This window comes from Ochlerotatus camptorhynchus, unplaced genomic scaffold (assembly GCF_037179485.1).
Source record: "Ochlerotatus camptorhynchus isolate MF236.1 unplaced genomic scaffold, CSIRO-AGI_Acam_v1.1 ptg000357l, whole genome shotgun sequence".
Classification (NCBI taxonomy): domain Eukaryota; kingdom Metazoa; phylum Arthropoda; class Insecta; order Diptera; family Culicidae; genus Ochlerotatus; species Ochlerotatus camptorhynchus.
Window position 1 is genome coordinate 2,720,479 of NW_027040845.1, and position 23,821 is coordinate 2,744,299.

Below are 23,821 nucleotides of genomic sequence, written 5' to 3' on the forward strand. Positions count from 1 at the left end.
TACGCATCTTTAATGCGTAGATGCGTAGAAATATTTCTGATCGATTGGTGATAAAATTAATTTAAGACTTTATCATTTTTCAAAACGAATGAAAATTAAAATTTTCACCGATTGCCTGCGAAACTTGATTTCCCTAAAACAGATTTCAAAGTTGAATTCCATCCGGTTTTACCAAACGGTGTTTGGTAAGATTCAGGTTGGCCTCAACCGCTGAACGGATTCAGTTCCAATCACCGTGTGTGGTGGTGGTGCAGCAGCATCAGCAGTGCTTTCGTAGTTCATAGAAGGAGGAAAAAGCCGCACCGCTATTGATCGGAATCAGTAGCTCTTCGTGAGTCGCTGTGGTCCATCTATGTCAAACGCGTCATACTAAAGAGTGTAAACAGCGTGAACCCCGCTCAAATTCCTATTCCTACACAAAATACAAGCTCCTGCTGCAGTTAACAAACAAGATTTATTATATAAGACCACGTAATCCTACGTCACCATTGCGTACAACCCCATAGGGCTGTCCCTTGTAGTTTTTTAATTCGATTCTAAAATGACAGTGGGGCAAAGTGTCTGATGCCTGGTACAATATGCTCCACAACATTGGGGTAAGACGCACGACATTAATGGACAAGACGCACCACAATATTGGGGTGAAATGAACCGCTTGAAAGAAGTTAAACATAACCTGTAAATCGGGGGCGACCCTGGCGTAGTATTAGCATCCATATCCCTCACGCCAAAGTCACAAGTTTAAATATCATCCGCGGACAAGTCACAAATGACCCAAGAGCGACTATAATTAAAAAATAAAAAATAAACTAAATTGAGAACATAGAGACGTGAGGTGGAAATCAATGTGATTTTTCGTTAGGTATTTCATTTGTGATATATACTGTTAGAAGCTTAATTTGTGGTCGGTCTTAACAACTATCACATCTTTCGCACAAAATATCAATTTTTAAACAAACTAGTGAGCGTATGCATGATTTCTTGACCAGGAATTACTTGTCAAACTTCCAGTTGAAATTTAAACACATTCCGTCGAAAGTCGGGAAAAGCATTGGAGGAAAATTTATCGCGTTGTTTTTCTGCATGTGAGCATTTTACCCCAGGGGTGCATGGGCTGTTCTCCCTTACTGCCTTTTAATGTAAAACACCACCAAATGTTGGAATCAAACCTTCCCCCCCGACCAGCACTATACACTTACCACCTCAACTCCGACACAACATCACCTGTGTTGCTGACAGTTTGCATTGTTGGGTACGACGCATGCGCTCCCCATTCACTCCGACACCATCCCGACGGAGCCGAGACTGGTCAACCTTCGCAAACGGTTGGGCTGTTGCATACATCGCGGGGCTTGTTCAGTTTGTTTCGGACGCGGCACCACTTCGGTTCGGTATGGTCCGCTCCCATCCGCGCACGGTTAGGCAGCTTTTCGTGAATTCGTGTTGAAATGATGAAATACAGTTCGGACATGGCTTTCGGAGAAGCACATGGCGCCACGTTGTTGTAGTAGAGAGCCCCATCAGCGATGACATCGATGACGGTTGTACGAGAGCAGTGATGATGGCTCGCCTTGGTAGTAGTGGTGTCGCGTTGCATCCTCACGTCCATGATACGGTTCTGTGGTGGTGTAGAAGTGTGTAACTACTTAACTAGCAATTATTGGGGTTGTTGTTGCTGGTACGGGTGAAGGCGACATTCAGGCGCGAGGGTGGGTGGTGACTGCTGCCAGCTTCCGTTCGGCACCCAACAAGGATACACCGTCGTTCGGTTCGTTGTTACAAAAACAGACGTGCTCCGATGGAATCCGACTAGTTTCGTGTCTGCATTCGGATGGTTCACTAGTGGGATTTTTTCGTTCTTTCATCCGTTGAAATATGCTTTGTTTTCATCTGAATGTTTCGAGAAAGTGTTGCGATTTTTCGCACAAAAATCGACTATCGTCATGCGATTTAATGCAGCAAACTTTCAACTGAGATGAAAAATTACCACACTTAAAAGAAAACGGGTGAGAATACAATTTACCTTTTTTTTTCGCCTCCAGCTCCAGGACTAACCATTGGACCATTGTGTGTTTGTTTGGCGACTGGCTTCGGCCCCGAAGGGCCAGGAAAAACAACGACGCTTTTGTGTGTTTCACCCCGCCCGAAAGTATGCCATAAATCATAATGTAATAAATTTGTAACAAATTTCTTCGTTCATGTTGGGTGCTTTTGCAGTCCCGAGTAGATTCGAACACAGTGGAAACGGAAGAAGAAAAATACAACGAGTGAATAGATGATTTTGTTTGGAATACAAATTTCGCATCATCCCATCCGACTACAACGGGCTGTGGGTTCAGAGATTTTTGTTTCCCCCGATCGACAAAAAGAAAACAAAGTGAAGTGATTCAGGCGTAAAGAAATCCGCAAAACAAAAGCGCCTAAATATATACTGCTTCGTCACACGTTAAACATGGTATTCATGCCGGGAGAAAAGCCCAACAACAATTGGGCGGGAGGAAGATAGTGCAGTTCGGTTCAGCACCCGGGAAAGCGATTTTCCATTAATGTGATTAATGATGTGCGAAAGCGATTAGTGAAATTAGGCAATCCTAGCACAAAGCGTCGAAAAAAAAGCGGAGCTTTACGCCTAGGCTGTTTGGAGCCCAGTCAGCCGTGAAGTTTGCTGATGCTGCTGCCGCCTGCTCTCTGCCAAGTGAATGTCGATGATGATTTTGATGAAATTGTGCGTTTGATGGCGGGAAACGAAAGCAAGCTGAAACGTGCTGAGTGATATAGATATACGGTAGAAGTGGTAAGCTTATTTTTTTTTATCGGCCTGAAGGAAGAAAGGTTATAAGCTATTACGTGAAAGTCATCCCGATGTTGAAAGGAGATTGTGCGCTATTTTTGTTCCCGTTGCCTAGTTCAGTGAATATGGCGATTTAGTGCGGGATGGGGAAACTGGAGAAGACATAATCGTTTATTGTTGCTGGTGTGCTGACATGAGCGCAGATTGACACGGTTACGCTGAGGAAAGAAGTTGGAGAGTTGTGACAAAAATATGTGAGTAAAAACGTTAGTCATTTTACATACGGAAATGTGGAAGCTAGTGGCGATGGGGACATTTAATTTTTCGGTTTTGTGGATGGCTGGGATTTCTCTCTCTGTTTGAAGTTATTTTCAGGACATACTTGAATTGAAGTATTTTGAAGAATCAAAGTTCCAAAGTTCAAATTAGAGCTGTCCCAAACATTCACCTGATGATCTATGAACCCTCAAGTTGAGGGCCTCAACAGGTGGTTTGCTATACTTGGTATTAAAAATAACTGTGGATATTTTAGGAAAGGGAGATTTTCAAAATTTCCATGGAATTCTTGGGACTCACTCAGACCACTTTCTAAGCCTAAAATGTCAACATTAAGAAAATTTTCAGAATTTTAAATGGAGTGAGAAAGTGGAAAGAAATCAATAGAAGATTTGATGCAAGTTCCACCCACACCCCCAAACAGCAGAGTTGTAACAAGATTTTCAAAATTTGATCCGCGAAATCCGCGATTTCTCAAAAGAAATCCGCGGTTTCAAATATTTAAAAAATTGATCAGTATAGTATTCCGGGATATATTGTTGCTCCTTGTTTATCATATTCTAGACACTCTGGCGGTGTTGCTATTTATGTCAAAGAATCAGTTCAATTCAACCTTTGTACCAACGAAGTTATTGATGGCAACTGGTTCTTGGGAATTGCAGTTGTGCGTGGCATGAAGATGGGTAATTATGGTGTTTTGTATCATTCTCCCAGTTCTAGTGACCAGCGTTTTGTTGGAGTTTTAGAGAAATGGCTCGAGACATTCCTTGATTCTAGTAAATTAAATATATTGGCTGGTGATTTTAATATTATTTGGCGTGATAACTATAATTCGAATCATTTGAAGCGTTTAGCTAAGTTTTTTAATTTAAAGCAAACGGTAAATGAGTATACGCGTATTTCCAGGCACAGTAGAACTTTAATTGACCACGTTTATTCGAAATGTGATGCCATTTGTTCAGTAACGGATACTGATTTGAAAATAACCGATCATGAGACCTTAGTGATTGATGTCTTAGACCATGTTAACTATAACGACAATTTTGTAAAATTGAAGTATCGAATATTGTTGAGAGAAGCCTGTATTTTCCATTCGCGGCCAGTAGCTTAGATGAATCTACAGCTGTTCTTAATAACGCTTTGAAAACGTGTACTAATTAACTAGTTGAGCAAAAGTTTGTTTCTTTGAAAAACTCGAACAGCTGGTACAATTTGGATCTTTTGCGTCTTAAACGGAAAAGGGACAAATGGTACAAAACATTTTTATAGATCAAATAATGACAATCATTGGAATAGGTAAACATTCGCACGTAATAAGTATTCACAATTGATAAAGAAAACTCGTTGTGAATACGTCCAGAGAAAGATTGATCAGCATCAAAACAACAGCAAAGAGCTATGGAACATTTTGAAATCTTTATTAAAACCGAGTAATTGGAAACCGCAGTCCATAACTTTTAATGGTACTAAGTTTAATTATTATTTTGTAGACAGTGTTTCATTGATTAATAAATTTATTGAATTGGTCGATGAATCTGACGAAATAAAACAGCCAGTTAATAGAAGTTGTAGATTTGAAGTTTTTCACCTAATGACATTAGATGAACTTAGAGTTATTTGTTTTTCATTAGGAAAATCGACTGGAGTAGACAATGTTAATGCTAGAGTTATTCAAGATTGCTTTTGGCCACATCTTGCTAGACTTTATTAATTAACTGGACATGCTCCACAAATTTGGAAGGAACTCTCAGTGGTTCCTATTCAAAAAGTTACGATTAAAGCCGAAGAGTTTTGTCCTATCAACATGTTGCACACATTAGAGAAAATCTTAGAACTTGTTGTTAAAGGCCAGCTGTTGGAGTATTTAAATAGCAACTCTTTGTTGATACCAGAAAAATCAGGATATCGGGAAGGTCATTCTTGTGAAACTGCGTTGAACTTGGTGTTAGCAAAGTGGAAAGACAACTTGGAGCGTAAAGATACGACTGTTCCTTTTTTTTTTGGATTTGAAACGCGCTTTTGAAACAATTTCTAGACTCTAATTGTTAAGTACAATCAAGCGCTTTGGAATTACGAGTACTGCATATAAATGGTTTGAAAGTATTTGTCTGACAGAACTTAACGGATTGTTTTTAATGATTCTGCTTCCAGTCCCGTGGGGAATAACCTTGGAGTGCCCCAGCGAAGTGTGTTAGGGGCCCTGTTATTTATTATGTATATTAATGACTTGCGACGTGTTTAACGATTTTGCGACATTAATCTTTTTGCAGATGATACTGTGTTATTCTTTGCTGCTAAGGGTTGAGATGATGCCGTTTTGCACTTGAATGAATATTTGAGTTCTCTAAGTAGATGGTTGAAGTATAAGCAGTTGAAATTGAATACAAGTAAAACTAAATTTATGGTACTTTAGCGAAATCGATTAAATGCGAACGTCTCTGTTGCAATCGATGATGAGACTATTGATCGCGTTCGGGAGATTAAATATCTTGGCGTGATTAATGATGACAAACTAAAGTTCAACTCTCACATTGATAATGTCATCAAGAAAATTGTCAAGAAGTATGGAATTCTTTGTCGCTTGCAGAATAAAATAATGCGTTTGATTTTGAGATGTAACCTTCCCACTTCCTCAACTATGATGCTAGACTTTTTGGAGCAGTTTAAAAATTTGAGAACCTTTAAGATGTTCCGAGAAAAGGGAAGTACAGAGACCATCAAAGAATTCATGAAAACTTCAGAAATATTTCAGGAATTTCACAGAAGTCCAAAGAAGTTCAGGGAAATTTTAATTGAGAGCTTTAGGGAAGTTTCGGGAACATCAAGACAGATCAGAGAATCAAAGGGCGGTTCAAATAATTTCAAGGAAATTGTAGAAATCTTAAAGAAGTTCCGGAAGCTTCTGCAAAAATCCGATAGAATTTCTGGAACGTGATGAAAATTATATGAACATCCGGAAAACCTGAGAGTATTTAAAGGGTGTTATATCATGGAGTTTTCAAGAACTTTCAGAAATGCGAAAATTTTGCTAAGTTGATTAGAGAATATCAACGAAGTTCATAAATTAAATTAAATGCTAGAACGTTTAGCAAGCTGCGATAAATATCTTCAAGAAATTCCAGAGAACTTAGAATTTAGATAGTTTCATGATATTCTGCGAAATTCCGAGTACTTCGAGGACGATCAGATAGCTTCAAAATAATCCCATTAACTTAAGCAAATTTGCAGCGACTTACAAGGAATTACGTGGATTTATGGGGTATTCCAAGAATTCTATGATTGATTCAAAAACGTCAGGGAATTTTGAATAGTTACGTATCAGAAAATTTTCCGGATTATCAAACATATTATGAGAACTTCAGGTAAGCATAGATAAGTTCAGGGAAAATAACTGAGCGTTCATAATGGTTAGAATAGTGAAGGAAAATTGTTGAAACTTCAAGGCAAATCAATTAATTTCAGTAAAGTTGCGGGTTCTTAAAATATACTGATCAATTCAGGGCTGTCACGGACTATTGAAGAAGTTATAAATTAGTGTTGATAATTTAATGGAAGTTTTATGAACTTCAGAAAAATCATGAGAACTTGAATGAAAATCATAAAACTATTATTTCGCTCTAATTTCATAAAAATTGCGGGAGGACAAAAGTTGAAAAAAATTTAGAAAAACTTCGAAAACTTCACAGAAGGACAATGGCCTTCAGAAGCATTTCGAGAACTTCATAGAAATCTATGGACCTTAAGGGGCAGGAATCAGGAATTTCAGGAATTTTCAATATTAGCATAATGCGGGAGCATTTGAAAGAAGTAAGTTTAGTAAGCTCTGAAAATTGGAGGAATTTCAGGGGGAGGCTAGTTCCATTAGTTCCAAAAAAATAGTGGAAAATTTATAGCAGTTCCCAGATTTTCAGATAACTTCAGGAACATTAAAAGTTAAATAAGGTCTTCGCATAAGTTCAGAAGTTGACGGAAGCTTAAAAAATTTAAGGACGGTTCAATTCAATTCAGCGCAGTACAACAACATGAGAACTGCAAAAACTTAAGAGAAGTTTTGAGAATTTCAGAAAAGAACAGAGCAGTTCCGTTTACATAAGAGAAGGCACATAAAATTTAAAGAAGTTTAGAGAAATTCAGCGAATTGTTAAACTTTTAGAAGAGATTCATGATCGTTAGAAAAATTAAGGAAACTTCAGGAAGTCCTATTAAGTTCAGGGAAGTTTAAGAATTTGATGATTAGTATTGTGAGCATCAGGCTAGTTTCTTAGACATCAAAAGAACTTCAAGGCAGTTTCATTAACATTAACTATCCTCTATCCTCCGAATTCAATTTTCTTTTAGTTTTCCTCGGAATTACCTTGAAATTCCCCACAATAAGACACCCTTTTGAATCTCACTCCTTCCCTTGGAATTCTACTCACATTGAAAGTCTCCTAAGAATTCATTGGCATTTCTCATCACAAATTTCTTAGAGTTCTTCTCATAATTTGTTTGGCAAACTCTCCTGAATTTATTTTCCGATTTCCTTGGAAGATATCCTAGAGTTATTCTCAGATTTAATTGTTCTGCTTTTAGTGGAGAACGGCTTCAAAGCCCCCGAGAACTTATTCCAAGGACACTCTATGATGAGCAGCATCATACTGCAAAATGAGCGTTGTGAGATAATATTTACCCTAGTATTTACCCCATGCTTAGAATAGGGACTCGGAGGGCCGAAGCCGTTTTCCTCCCAATACACATACACTTTAAACGTTTTGTAAGTCCTACCTGAAAAATATAATATGTCGCTTTATCATGTTTCCCGAAAAAAATCTTCAAAGGATGGCAAATTCATGGCTTCTGCTTTTAAAATTTTATTCAAATTTATCTCAGGCCACTTGTCTGTGATCTTTGCTTTAATCAAACTTATTTCTGCTTCGGTCGCAGCAGGAAACACGACTACCTTTTCTCCTTTGTAGCGCAGTGATTCAAATCTGGATTTCAAGTGCTTTCGAGCATCTTCGGTCCCGGCTAGGGCCAGGCGAGGATAATCGATTTTGGGGTTTTTGTCCTGATCTTCACGCCACTGCTTTTTGGACAGTAGATTTTTTACGAATTTTTCATTTTCGCCCAGATGATTCATTGACAACGGAACTTCGATCAAAGCTATGCTAGCTGTTGCCATGAACCGCTCTGCTGGATTTATGAACGAAAAATTTGGTGGCGTACGCACTGCACATAGGAAATCCAGATTGAGCTAAAAAAAATAACGCAATGTAACTCAGCATCACCATGATTGAGGTCAGATTGTGGTCAGGTCCTCCATCCGATCCGATAAACAACATAGGTCTTTCTAGATCATCTTCTGTAGATGGAGAAAGAAGTTCTGAAGCGTGTCTGAACGCTGTGGAGTGTTCAAAAATGGCATCTTTGAGAATGATACACGGCTCTCCAGCATACCAAGCATTGGACAGATCCGAAGGAGGAACCAGTTTGATGGATACGGAAGGAGTCAGATGTTGTGATATGTTGTCATGGTCTAAGGCGTTCAATCTTCTGCTGTCCAATCCCACCTGAAGAACAGGTCGCTGCCTCCGTGTAGCACTGACTGGAGCACCTTCAAACCCCACCGGAATCGCTGCTTTATTGTCCAGAAAGAACACTCGACTGGATGCTTGAAAGCGACCTGAAATGAAGTTAGAAAAATAAACATTTAATACCGTTTTATAACATGAAGCAAATGTAAATTTTACCTACTGCTTTGCTCCATAATGTTGATCAGGATGCGAATTACGGAGCGTACGCACTTGAGGTCCATATTTTATATCAAAGCGACTATAGTACCGCTCTACGGTAAGAGTGCGTGAATTGCTGGCGAAAATATTCGGTGAAGGTACGTTATTATTCGGACATCCTGGGAAAAGTTGCTCCATCTTTTCTGCGCATTTCTGCTTCAAATCACGTAGGGAAACACACAGAGGAGAAATCCATCTTGTTGTACCCTGCCGTCTTTCCTGAGCGACTGCCAGGTCGTTTTCTGAAATAACGGCTTCTGTGGCTTTCCAAAAGTTGTCGAATTTCCCTTGATTCGATGCCAGTTGTTCACTCTCAATCGCCACCTCACCACCTCATCGATCTCATGACCATCGTTAATTAGCATTTGAACCACAAACGAAGTGACAGACGACTAACTGGCGAAGAAATAAATTAAAATAATGTGGTTCGCTGTAGTAGAATTTTCTTAGAAGCTTGTGCCATCATCCACCAGATGGGATAGTATTTTTGTTTTGGTTTTGCACAAAGTTGATTTTGTGTACAATGATTCTTTGACAGTGTGCAAAGAGTGCGTATCATTTTGTCATTTTTTTATGCATTTCAGTTTTGAGTATAGTGAAAGAGATAGAACCAAAACATTCTAGTACATTCGGTGAAAATGCTAGTTCAATCCAGTAGTAGTGTTGCCATGTGGTACACTGAAAAATTGCAATAGCAGGTTAGTCACCAAAGTTTTCGAGCCGCTCCGTCTGTCACTTCGTTTGTGATTTGAACTCCATCTAAGGCATCTTTTTTGCCTTCTTTATCCACATCTTCATCATCTGAAATTTAAGACAAAGTGATTAATAAAAGTTGGTTACATTCAATACCAAATAAACTACCTGCAGACAACAATACAAACTCCTCCAGTTTTTTCTCAGTCCACGACGCTGTTCCGCCAAAAAGTTCTCTTGCTCTTCTACATTTATCAGCTTTCACACGATCAACGATATCACTTTCTAATCGAACGATTGTGTTCGATAAATTTATTTCAAACCGAGGGGGGTGACAAAAGAAAAACTCTAGTACTACACTATGTTTGTTTTGATACGCTATGAAAGTTTGACAGATAAAATGAGGGGCTCGTGGATTTTCCTATGTTTCGAGGGGTGCATCGATTAGCTTGGGACCGAAGAGAGTACCAGAGCTGAGCCAAAAAGTTGAGCACGTTTCTTCGGGACCCTCTAGTCTTAGAGTTACCTTTATAGTAGGTAGGTGTTGCGTGCTGTACAATCATCAGCATTGTTGACGGCTACTCCCGCCTTGATTTGTCACATTCAAAGTGTTTTTATGTTACTTCATATGCGAAGTTGGCGATTTTCAACTAACGATTTTAAATTGGCTCACTACTTGACTAGCCTATTGGTCCCAAGCAAATCGATTAACGTATCCCATTCTAGTCGAAATTCTAGTACTACGCAATGTTTGATTTGATTCGCTATGAAAGTTTGACAGATAAAATGAGGGGTTATTGGTTTTTGCTATGTTTCGAGGGGTGAATCGATTAGCTTGGGACCGAAGAGAGTACCAGAGCTGAGCCAAAAAGTTGAGCACGTTTCTTCGGGACCTTCTGGTCTTAGAGTTACCTCTATGGTACAACGGTGTACTTTGTACGTATTTCGAAGGCTTTAAATGCATTTAAGCTATATATTATTCAATTTGACTAAATTTTCAATATCTTGCTACAACGGATCTGCGACCATTACTTATGCGCAAAAATCATCAGAGCTCAATTCCAGCTGATATTCTAGAAAATTCTGACTAACAATCACTTCACTTATATGATCACTACATTTTTCAGAGTTCTTCATGGCATTCGTGTTGTCATTGTCACTATGCCCATAACTGTGTAACTAAATAATAGAACATACAAATGTATGAACTCATCTGCCTCTTGAGGTTTCAAGTTTGGTGAGGAATAACGTTAATGATACGGACGGGTGTAACAAAAGATAATCCCTTTAATTTATTCGTTCTAGAAGCACATTATAAATATATTTTTATAACTGCTACTCACCGGCGAATATAATCAATTTGATTTGCGGATAGAATTCATAATGCTTTCAAAGTTTTTGGCCTATTCCTCAGGCCGGAAATAAAAATCGATGAACAATTTCATCAAGATATTGCGATGATTGATTACTGCATTTTATTATTGAGTATTTTCATAGTTAAAGATGCTAATTTCAAATAACAGACTACAGTCATATTTTTTATACGATGAGGAGATGAAAGTATAGAGTTGATAGTTCCGTTAAAGTACGGCAGTGTGAAAATTGCATATGGAGAGTAGAAAATTAGCACGGATAACTTTAGGAAGGTACAAATCGGTTTGATAATCTCTCTTTACCAAATTCAACCGTTGGAGAGGGATGGTGAGGGGTATTCCAGTTTCATTTCAGAAGTCTTGCATGTCAGAAGAATACACAAGAACACAAGAATAGAGAAACACAGGAAAGTAAACTTTTGTTTATTCATATGGAAAGCCTACATCGAACCACTTTGATAAAAAAAATATATATATCTGTAGGCGCATTATATTCAAAAGCAAAATAAAATAGAAGACAGCAATGTATTTTTATTGACATTTGATTATATAAGAAAATTAACCCCCATCAATCGGTTTCAATTTGCTTGGATTATTTCATTTCACCACGAATATAATAAATTCACTCTTATCTTATAGCATTCTTGCTTGTTGTTTGACATCCACACATGATGAAACAAAAAGTTGAATTCCCATAGAGTAATGCCATTGTGGCGGTGAAGGATAATCCCTTTGTTTATGTTGTATGCAGTGATGCCACATATACACATTTATCTGTAATCAAAAGATTATTATTATTTTCAATATTTTGATTACAGATTACAGATTTTTGAAAAAATGTACATATTTTTCATATAAAGGGAATGTATTTAACATTTATTTTTATATTTATTAAAAACGATATATAATCATTTTTTCCTTTTAGGCAACTTGAATTCAATCAGAGCATCAAACCCAAATCGTATTTTTCCAATTTCGTATGGCACAATTTTTGCAATGTTTTCAGTGCATTTTGTCTCCAATGAAACAGACAATACTAGTTTCGCGAATGATCGCAACACTCACTTGTTTAAAAAAAGTAGAATGGTCTGTGCCTAGGGGCACGAACGGAAGCTTGACGTAGGACCGCTAGTGGACGGAATTAATGTGAAGAGCATTTAGTTCTTTTAATTGATCAATTATCTATTATCTCAACTCTTTCCGTTTTTGAATTGTAGGCGTATCAAATTTGTAGTAATTTTATATTTTCAAAGAGAAAGTTGATTAAGAGAATCAATTAAAATCACTTGCACCTCTGCTTCCAAGTTTGGATACAAGATTACAACTCTGGAGAGCATTTAGCGTGGTCGTTGGGGGCTTGTGGTTCTGAATATGGACAGATAAATTCTATTTCAACTCTTTACTGATGTAAGCTTGATGGCCCTGAAAAGGGTCGTTTTATTGAAGAGGACATCCATGGTGACAGCATCACGGACCTAATTTTCCATGAACACGTTCAGCACACCTCGTAGATCAGAGCGGAGATACGTTTGACACCACCACGGCGAGCCAGACGACCGATGGCGGTTATCTCGAAGAACGTTGCGATGACGCTTGGCGCCTCCTTTACCAGACCTTTTCCTCCTTTGTCACGACCAGTCAATTGTTACTTGTTAGGTGTGAAGGAGTGGACTAGCCACCACCTTCCTACTGCTGCTATTGCTGTTCACCACGCCGTCCGAAGCGAAAATGAGCTAATGCCATAGTATTAGTAGTAAAATTTACGTTTATTTTCTGGGTTTTATGTTTCAACATTTGATTTAACATTTCAATTGGTTAGCCTTTGGCTCTTCATCTTTGTTCTAGTTAATTGGTTATTCTAATGTGATGATTGCGTTTAGCGCTAATTTACAGGATACCCTTTGTGGGATTGTTTTGGTTTGAATTTAAAAATTTGATAACCTACCTACTTGAGCACCTAGCTACTTAAACTAGGTTGCCAAATCACGAATGATCTGGTGGTTTGATCGCAGACAGGCGACTCTGAACCTTTCCAGCGTGGAAGTCTTTCGCTCCTCGAGTGTTTGAAGACCGGCCAGGTGGTGAATCTCAGAATTACGAGTTCGCGGTGGACTGTTAAGGATCATTCTGAGGATCTTGTTTTGGATCCTCTGAAGCTTTAAGTGGTGGCACTTTGCACAACTCTCCCAGATTGGCATACCATACTCAATAGCCGGCAGAATGATTTGCTTGTGGACAGCAAGCTTGTTTTTGAGGGACAGGGTGGACTTCCTGTTTATCAGAGGGTAGAGCGACCTGATCAAGATGTTACACTTGGTGGATGTCTTGTCCACATGGGATCGGAATAGCAATTTGCTATCGAGGGTGAGACCAAGGTAGACTACTTCACTCGACCATTCAATGGGAGTGCTATCAAGATGGATCTTGACGTTAGCAGGCGGAACAAGCCGAGGTGAATACGAATGTGGAAACAGAATGGTTTGTGTTTTAGCTGCATTGATACAAATCTTCCAGCTCTTAAAATAGTCGGACAAAACATCCAGGCCTGATTGTAGTTTACTCGCCAGAGCACGGATCACTCGACCCTTATAGATGATGGAGGTGTCATCTGCGAACATTGACAGGATACCACCACCCGGCAGGGGAGGAACGTCTGACGTGAAAATGTTGAATAGGATAGGCCCAAGCAGGCTACCCTGAGGGACCCCTGCATCAACGTTGAACGTATCAGAGGGGACATTGTTCAAGTAGACCTGGAATGATCTGCCCGACAAGTAGTTTTTGATGATCTTCACGAGGTAGTTCGGAAAGTTGTATCGATGCAGCTTGTACACTAGACCATCATGCCAGACATTGTCGAACGCTTTCTCGACGTCCAACAATGCCATGGCAGATGTATTGGAAACGGACTTGTTCCGCTTGATGATGTTAGTAACCCGTGCGAGTTGGTGGATGGTAGAGTGGCCTTTCCTAAACCCGAATTGCTCTTTGAGAAAGATGTTATTATCATTTGAAAACACCAGCAGACGGCTGAGTATCAATTTTTCGAATAGCTTCGAGATGGAGGACAAGAGGCTGATGGGGCGATAGCTTTTGGCACTGGTAGGGTCTTTGCCAGGTTTGTGAATTGGAATAACTTTGGCTAACTTCCAGCATGCAGGGAAGTAGCCAAGCATTAAACACTTGTTGAAGACCACTGCAAGGTGCTTGAAGAAGTCAACACTCAAGTTTTTCAGCTCGAGGTTGACCACTCCATCGACACCAGCGGCCTTCATGTTCTTTGTTGATTTAATCGCTGCTATCACCTCATCAGCCGATATTCTACTTTCGTCAGGGACAACTACGGGGGTGGCAGCGACACTAGCCATTGCCTGTGATACTGCAGGCTCGTGGGGACTCACCATGGCGTGGCCAAGGTTATGTGAATTTACAAAGTGTTGTCCAAGAGCATTGGCCTTTTCAAATGGGGTTATTAGTAAAGATGGGTCCGAATTTTGGTTAGGAGAGGAAAGGGGAGGAATGGGCCTCTGCTTATTTTTCAAAACCTTTGCCATTTTCCAGAATGGCTTAGCACAATCTGGGAGAGAGCGAATCTTGTTTGCAAAATCGATATTTCTGAGATCCACCATCCTGGCTTGGATGATTTTGTTCAAACGGTTGCAATTGGTCTTCAGATTAGGCAGCCCAGTACGCTGGTACTGCCTACGGATCGTGTTGCGGAGTCTAATGAGGTCTTTAGTAGGCCTGTCAAGGTTCAGAGTGTTACTCACCTGTCTGGATACTGGCACATGTAGCTCCCTGGCCCGGGAAATTGCTTGATCGATGGAGCGCAGACACCGGTCAACATCTTCGGACGATTCCGGTTGGACATCGTAGTCTACAGCGGTGTCGACGCAATGTTGGAACTGACCCCAGTCAACACGATGATAGTTGCGCCGGAAAACTTCAAATCGATTTACGGAGGATCCCACCTCAGTCACCACCGGGTAGTGGTCCGAGCTGAGTTCCTGATAGGTGATAGGTTGAGCGATGTTGTTGCCCATGTTGCTGATGAATATATCGATGGTAGCGTGAACACCGGACCGACTCAACCGGGTGGGAGTTTCCGGACTCAAGATGTTGTACTGCGCTTCCTGCAGGTCGTTGTTCAGGATGGTGCCGTTTTGATTGCGCCGATTGTTGCCCCAAGCTTGATGTTTGGCGTTCAGGTCGCCAGCGATGATAAAGTTTTCCCGTCGTCGTGTTAGCTTGATAATATCTCGTCGCAGATCTGCTGCCGATCCGTCCCTGATGTTGACTTGTTTGGGGCAGTAAGCCGCGACGATGGTGATGGGGCCGATAGGAGTAGAAACTTCCACCCCTACGGCTTCGATGATCTTCAGCTGAAAGCTGGGCATCAGTCGACAGCAGATGTTTCTCCTTATTGCAATAGCCACCCCTCCTCCTCCAGAGTTGGTTCGATCTAGCCTCACGAGCCGGAAATCGGGAAGGTAGACGTTTGTTTCAGGCTTCAGGTGGGTTTCAGTTATGATGGCAATGTCGATGTTTCGTTCATTGAGAAACTCAACAAACTCGATGTTTTTGCTCTTCAAGGAGCAAGCGTTCTAATTTACGATCTTGATGGCTTCACGGTCCATACTTAGTGACAAGGGACAGGGCAGCATGTAGCTGTTCAGATCGAGTCTTGCAGGTGCGCAAGATGATGATGACCTCGGCCACGAGCGTCACAAGTTCCTCCGAGGTGAACGGAGAATCGTCGACAGGCTCACCTGAGACAACACCAGCGTATGATAAACCAGGGGCGGTGGAGGGACCTGGCATTGGCTGGGCAGCAGCAGCAGCGAGACGATGCTGGACTGTTCGATTGTTAGGAATACTCACATGCTTGACTTGTTGGTTGTTGAGCGGAAGTGGTTCTAAGTTCGGAACATGTCGACGGGGCTGGAGAGCTGGGTACTGGACTTCCGTGCGTGCAGGAGGCGAACGATGATTCCGGAGGCGACCGGGCTGGTTATTGATCGTAGCCTTCCGACGGATATTGATGAACTCCACTCGCTTGGGACATCCGCGATTGGAGGCTTGGTGGTTACCACCGCAGTTGACACACGTTGGCTCGATGTCATCATCTTGCTCACAGGACGCAGTCGAGTGAGTTCCAGCACACTTGCCGCAGATAGTCTTCATATGGCAGTTTTTGGTGCCATGGCCGTAGGAGAGGCAGTTCATACACTGCGTAACATCACGATGTTGGGATTTGTAATGTTCCCAACTGATGATGACCTGAAACAGGTCCCGGATTTTGGATCTCAGAGCCGCTAGACTGGTGGATCCCTTCGTGAAGTGCACCAGGAACAACTGGTCACGGAAGCTGGTGTTGTGGTTGGAACGCCGGTTTATTGGGAACACCGCCTCAGGTTTGAGCCCAAGCCGCTCCAGCTCGGATTTAACCACAGCCGCCTCGAACGACGGTAATCCACGCAATACCAGCTTCAGTGGCTTGCTCGATGGCAGATCGTGCGTGAAGAAATCAACGTTGTTTTCCTTTAGGAAACATCCTGTTTGATTGTACTCCTCCAGGCTGGAGCACATGATTTTGGTGCCGATGCTGCAAAGCTTGAAGCGAGGCAGCAGCTTGTGTTTTGCCAGCTCGGCACGCAGCTTGGCAACATCCTTCTCCGGCGTGAAAAGCGGGGGAATCCGCTCTCTTGCAGCGATGGGAACGACGTCACCATCGCCATTTTCTTCGGGGAGCACCGCAAACTGGTTGGCTTGCAGTACCCGTTTTCCGGCGTCATCCTGCGACGCGCTGTGCTGGATTACCACCTTCTTTGAAGGGCCCGCTGCTGAATCATTGGTACGTTTACGCACCATTTGTTTCGTGTTGGCAAGTTGCAGTAAACTTGCCAGAACGCGCGAAGGTGGCGACGCTTCCACGGCGCAACGCGACAGCACAAACCGAATCGAAGCGAGAACTCGAGCGAAAAAGAAAACGAACTGAACAGCTCAACAGTCGAGCAAAGAGTGATGGTCAGCTAATGCCATACAGCAGCGCTCTTTTATATCTTTTCAGGTTAAAGCAGAATGATGTGCAACCAAGTGGTATAAAAGCTACAAAGACTCCTCCCATTATGAGTAGTTTGCTATCAAGTAGCGACACTGGCTCTTTTCCTTTTGCGTTCACGGCGAATAAAAACGACCCGAATTTGAGTTTAGTTCACTCATAATCGCCAAAAGTGTAGCAATTCAGCGATGAGTAAATTTGTCTCATGGTTTCCTGTGGAAAACCTAAAAAATCTGCCAGAAAATGAGGAAATTGACGAAAATTTTATTCAGTCTCGGAGTAGTACCACTAGACTAAAAAAATAGAGTGTCCAATCTTAACTTTTCTCAAAATCGGGAATTTTTCCCTGGAAAATCATGGAAAAACCTGGGAAAACATGAGGCAAATTTACTCATCGCTGAGTTCCTGCACTTTATTTCTTATTTCTGAGATAACTAAACTCAAATTTGGGTCGTTCTCATTCGCCGTGATATCACCTTGAAAGATATCGGCGCCGGTGGTTAGCGTGATTACCTCTCACCCCAGCAGGCCTGGGTCCAATCTCAGTCGGCGCCACCGGCATTTTCTAAGGCATAACATCTCTGATCACGCCTTCCTTCGGGAAGTGAAGCCGTTGGTCCCCTGTTTATGAGTTGATGGGTCGATAGGTAGGGTCCAGGTGTGGAAGTTGCCTCCCTGGCGTCGGTAGCATTAGAGCTCAGTATAGAAAACAAATCTCGCGTCAATTTTCAATAGGTCCTATCTACATTGATCGATTCTCTTCATCGACACTCTCTTTCGTAAATAACTCGGCTTCACAAATGTTTCCTGCCGTCTTCGTCGAATTAGATGCTAGATTGTTGCTTCTTCCATCGAAAATATCCGGCCATGGCGATTCAAAGTTGATCAAGGTTGATCAAAATAATTTGTCCCCTGCTTCCAGTTTGATTACATGAGCATTTTGTGTGGTCGTTGGTTCTGAATATGGACAAACAGGCTGATCAATTCTATTCCTACTCTTTACTTTAATAAGCTTGGTGGCCCTGAAATGAGCCGTTTTGTTGCCAAAGTTGGTGATGATTTAACCTCCGAAACCAAACAGAGTGCGTCTCTGTCACTTCAAAACATAGATGACATCCATGGCCGCTTACGCTCGGCGTGTTTAATGTAGGTGACAGCATCACGGATCTCATTTTTCAGGAACACCTTCAGCACACCTCGTAAATCAGACCGGAGATACGTCAGACACCGCCACGGCGAGCCAGACGACGGATGGTGGTTAGTTTGAAGAATTTGCGTTTGGTTCTGAATATGGCGATGAGTGTGCAAAATATTACGCAATTCCATCCTCCCTATTCGCACGAACCCGAGGATAGACTTGTTTCGTTTACTAACGACTCTCTGATGACTGTGTTGGGGAAGCAGCATATGCATGTAGGTAATTGGTGGATTTGTTAGTTAATTCGACGCTTTTGGACAATGCTGGAAATTTACCAGTTGTTCAATAGTTTCTTGTTGAAAATCAACATTTGGAAGCATTGTTATCGATGCGTAGCCATATTTCTGATCGATTTGTGATAAAATTATTGAAATTGGACCAGGGGCAGCTGAGTTATTAACGTTCAAAATCTTTCTTAATTTGTTACATGTTCCCTTTTCGGTTTTCACCAAGTGTACCCCCATATAGAAATCAAAGACGTAGTCCTACGTCAAAATATAGGGTATTGTAATCTTCATTGAAGAAATTTTCAGCGCGAATCAGACTTATCTCTCATAACTGCTACTTAATGTTTAGTATTTACAGGCTATAGAAGAGAAACAAAACACATGAAGTTTGTATGATTTCAGGATTTTTAAAATACACAAATTCTTTAGAAAGCAAACTTTAGTATTTTTTCATGATTCTAAACTTAGAACAAACTCCTTCTGAACTATAAATTTGCTCAATGGAGATTTACGTAAATCCGTACTGGGACCATAATACGGAAATTAAAGGGCGAACACGAAATTATTGCGACACCGAAAATGTAAGGCCAATTTTCGAATAATGTTTAGAATCAAACCAAAATTTTAGGGTAGTTTTATACATATATTTACTTCAAAAATCAAAAGAAAAGTTAATCGATGGAGCCTTGAGTGTAAAATTGAACGCATTTTCGCTTGATGCCCTCCATCAAAGTCTTTACAGTGTCATCCGGTACCAGTTTCTCAGTTTTTTTTTTCCATTTTCTTAACATCCCGCTTCATTATTGCCCAGTACTGCTCCACCGGGCGCAGCTCCGGACAGTTTGGCGGATTCATGTCCTTTGGAACAAAATGGACAGAATTGGCCTCATACCACTCCAGGACACTTTTAGAATAGTGGCATGATGCCAAATCTGGCCAAAATAGCGGAGCTTCGTCGTGCTGCTGCAAGAACGGCAAAAGGCGCTTCTCGAGGCACTCAGATTTGTAGATCTCGCCATTTACTGTGCCCTTTGTCACGAAAGGCTCACTCCTCAGTCCGCAAGAGCAGATGGTCTGCCAAATGAGATATTTGGAGGCGAACTTCGACATTTTCTTCTTCTTAAATTTGTCGTCCACATCGAACTTGCTCTTGCCGGTGAAAAACTCCAACCCCGGAATTTGCTTAAAATCGGCTTTTATATACGTTTCGTCGTCCATCACACAGCAGCCATATTTTGTCAGCATCTTCTCGTAGAGCTTCCGTGCCCGAGTTTTAGCCGTCGATTGTTGCCGCTCATCGCGGTTTGGGAAGTTCTGTACCTTGTATGTATGTAGTCCAGCTCTCTTCTTTGCATTCTGGACGTAGCTCTGCGACACGCCAATCTTTTTAGCCAAATCACGGCTTGAGACGTTGGGATTTGCTTTAATCATCCGCTTCAACTTTCCCTCCGTCTTTTTGTTCTCCGGTCCCGGTTTTCTTCTAGCTCCTTTGCCGTGGTCCAACGTCAACCGCTCCTGGAACCGCTTCAACACTCTGGAGACGGTTGAATGGTGAATGTTCAACATTTTTCCCAACTGCCGGTGCGACAGGTCAGGAAATTCCAGGTGTTCGGAAAGAATTTGTTCTCTCAACTCGCGTTGGTTCACCTCCATTTTCGTTGAATCGAAAAACACGACTTCGAGTTTGACAACATGTACACAATACACATCAATGAGAAAGTGTGCAAAATTTGGTTGATTTTTACCCAATGGTAAAAAAGTTATGCCCTGTTGAATGTGTCGCAATAATTTCGTGTTCGCCCTTTATACAGATTTTTCTACAGATGTTTGTCAGCCAGATACAGATTAAAACGATTGTTTGCGATGAAAATACAAATCTAATATCGAAAAAATGTGTTGTGTGGCGACATCTACTATTTGCAAGTGGGTACGTGAAACTATGGTTATCTGTCACCTTGCCGGGACTTGGTTGTGAGAGAAATGTGTTTTGCGTGTACAAAAATTGAACTTAATCACTTTTTGGTCACGTTAACTATTAAAACACTAGTCACGAATTTGAGAAATTTCGCAAAGTGGGTCGCAACCAAAGAATGTTTAAGAACCGCTGCTCAATTCCCCTGAAATTTAACAACGTAAATATTACGCCTTTCTTGCACCACACCCATTCATGTTAGCCTCCGACTGACCCAAATCCTTTTCTGTACCACCGGCTGTGATGATAGGACTCCGGTCCTATTCGCCGCTTGTTTACAAAACACAAACAGGATTAGTTTTCGCTTCTGCTGCCGCTACTACACATACCTACTACTACTGCTGCTACCTCTACTGCCCAGTTTCTTCAGTATCCTTCGGCTTAGTTGTTTGCTCGTTTCGTTTTGCGAACACTACCTCCGCCATCCTCCTGCCATGGGTTCTAATGTTTTAGCATCTGTTCGCGGGAATCATAAACATCCCAGTGCACTGGCTGCTGAATAATGTTTTTGTTTACTCTGTTGAACTCTATCCAGTCAGTCAGTAGTGGTGGGTAGGAAGGTACCCGGCCAACAATATGCTAGTAGCTAGGAACAAGTAGAACTGTTGCTGGGTGGGCTGGATGCAAGACGGCGAACAAACGAGCACCAAGTTAAAGTACCCGCGAGGGTTCGCCAAAAGTTGCAGTCCGTTGCTGCTTGTTTGTTGTTTTCCCGTGCTTCCTATTAAGCGGAAATTATTTTCAGTTTCGGTGCAACTTGAGCTTGGTTTGTTTCCTGCGAATTGTACAAGAACGCTCATGCAATCAACTTATTGGTGATCTACCAGCTGTAGGTTGGATCTAACGAAGGAAGTTTATTGATCGGATAAATTCCTATAGACCACATTTACCCAATTCTTTGTCCGACGACCGGAACAATTTGGTCCACAGCGGCATAAATTCTCTGCTGACTTGCACAAAAAACGACTAGGAGACACATACCATCCGGACCGAACCAAACCACTCTATCAACCCATATCAGATGGAATAGTTTCCCATCCCCAAGGGAACCCTTCTGTCTATATCGGTCGATGCTGTAGCGGATACAGAGGGACGATTCTACCCAAGTGGAAACAATTTTGTCGTCAAAACAAAAGGAAAGCCTCCCATCCATGAAACGATTTAGCAGCTCTATGCGGAATGGTGGCAAGGGCCCCAGATCCCATCCCATCAACTGAGTGACAATAGAAAACATCCGCAGATATTAGGTCGTCGTCGGGACTCATGTCTCATCGAAGTGCTTAAAAAACGATCCTCCCACCCGGCCAACCAAATTCATTCCCTCATATTGGAGATTGGCCGCCCACCCTTCGAGTAGCAGAGCTCTTTTGTTTCTCCATTCCAGGACAACAGAAAAGCACAAGAACGCCTATAAACAATTCAGATAAATATCCCGAGTGCCATCGAGAGTGCGAGAGATAGCGAGTGGGCTGGGCACGGTGGGCGGGGGTAACGCACGCCCAACTCCCAGTCAAGATGAAAAGAAGGATAAAGTGTGTGGTAAAGTGTTTGCCTTCCGAGTGGAGGATGCCAAGTTGACGATGATGACGGCGCCAACGTCGTTTGCAGTGAGAAACTTGTCCTTTACCAGCAGGCAATGTTGCCATAGTGCCACAACAAAACGAACCAACGCAGACGGTAACAAGCATTCATAGTTTAGTTCATTTCTACCATCGCAGGTAAAATCAGCAGCCACCAGGAAAGTATGAGCCAAAGCCAACGTGTGCACGAGTACGTTTGCTAATGTGGCTTTGGAAATAGTCGCAACTGCGAACAGCGATGGGAGGGCAAAGGCAACCGAGTTTAATATCCGCACCATCCCATAGGACCACACCCGCCTTGTGAAAGCTATTTCCGAATAAATTACTCTGTCAGCAAATATTTGCTAAAATATTCATTCCACGAATTAGAATAAGAATGAAAATACCTCCTCGGTAAACATCGGTGGAACACGGGTGGATGTTTGGAGGAATTTTCCAACCCATATATGCCATTCCTGGATCTAGTTAATAGCTGACTGGGAGTGAGGTAGTGTGAAAGTGAAAGCGCCTCTCATTTGCTGTAAACAAAGAAAGCAGTTTTTGGAAACGTACGTTACCTTGGGTAAGGTTGCGTGGGTTTTGTGGCTCACTAAGCAATTATGGTAACGTTTTAGGATGATGAATTCTTGCCTAACAGTTGACGTAATGGAAGATTTGGGGAGACTTACGATTGATTTGATTTCTAAAATGAACAGCCCAGTAATCAATTTCAACCGATTTCAGGATTTATTCAACTCATATCTTTGGCATCAACGTCAGCAGGATTCAGCTTGATTTTCGATAAACTATGACATTTTCGGATAAGAGCATGTAGGTTGAGTGGTTTACATTCATACGGGTTGATACCAGCTCCATCACATCACTCACAGAGGATGTGTCGTCCCTCTGCTTTAGGTCAAATTTCCAACAAAGTCTTGGCAAACGAGATAACACGTACATTTACTTCCTACGTCATCCGGAGTCGGTTAGTCTGCCGACGAATTTTAACGACGTTCGGGAGCAAACAGTGCCTCGGTGGTTTGTATCATGATGATGAGTATGTTTTCACATCAGCTCGTGCTGAGCTGTTTCCATGTACGATGTTGTACAAAAGCAGCAATATCTTAATTGCACACAAAGCGTAGTACAATGTTATTATGTTGTCGCTTGTTGGATACAGGAAACCAGAAGTGGGATAAGAGTTAACCATTGTCCAACCGGGGAGCATTGCCTAGCGAAGGATTTATCATCCTGATTGTTGGAGTTAGTATTTCCATTTCCTGGCGATTTTTGGCTACCCGCGAATCGAGAAACTCATCTGATGGATTTTTTTATGGAATTAGAGCCTCGTCAATATTTGCATATTCAATATTTAAGTCCCGCCTGGATGTTCCGGAGAAGTTCCGGAAGAAAAAAGTCGACAAATTTGTCAAGAAGTACATAGTGTGGCAGGCGATCTGTGGGTGCGGCAAATTCGGCAAGCCGTACATTACCACCGGTACCATGAACGGCCAAATATATAAAGAAGTATACCTCCAGAAGCGCCTGCTGTCCTTCCTTCGGTCCCACCAAGGTTCCATTACGCGAAACCGGTGGTCTACCAATCGTTCCATTACGCGAAACCGGTGATGGAGTGGTACGAAGCCAACGTTGTTGTTTTTGTGCCGAAGGACGCAAATCCGCCAAACTCGACAGAACTTCGCCCAATAGAAAAATTCTGGGTAGATTATGAAGGGCACGCTCCGGAAAACAGGGAAGGTCTTCAAAAACGTCAAGGATTTGAAGAAAGATTGGATGAAAGTGTGTAAGAAAGATGGCGATGGGATTTAAGGGATAGCGTTTAGTCCAAGCTGCGGGCATTTAGCCTAGGAGAGGAGGTTGAATAAACCAACTATGCAAA

General features: G+C 41.8%; 1 protein-coding gene across 1 annotated transcript in view; it reads left to right on the forward strand.

The window, feature by feature from the left end:
- Positions 1-1,428: 1,428 nt before the first annotated feature.
- The window catches only part of LOC135709266 (uncharacterized), a 259,608-nt gene continuing 237,215 nt past the window's right edge, over positions 1,429-23,821 (forward strand). The window contains exons 1-2 of the mRNA XM_065231572.1: positions 1,429-1,768; positions 2,043-3,045. The gene's annotated coding sequence lies outside the window, so the exon portion shown is untranslated. The remainder of the gene's footprint in view (positions 1,769-2,042; positions 3,046-23,821) is intronic.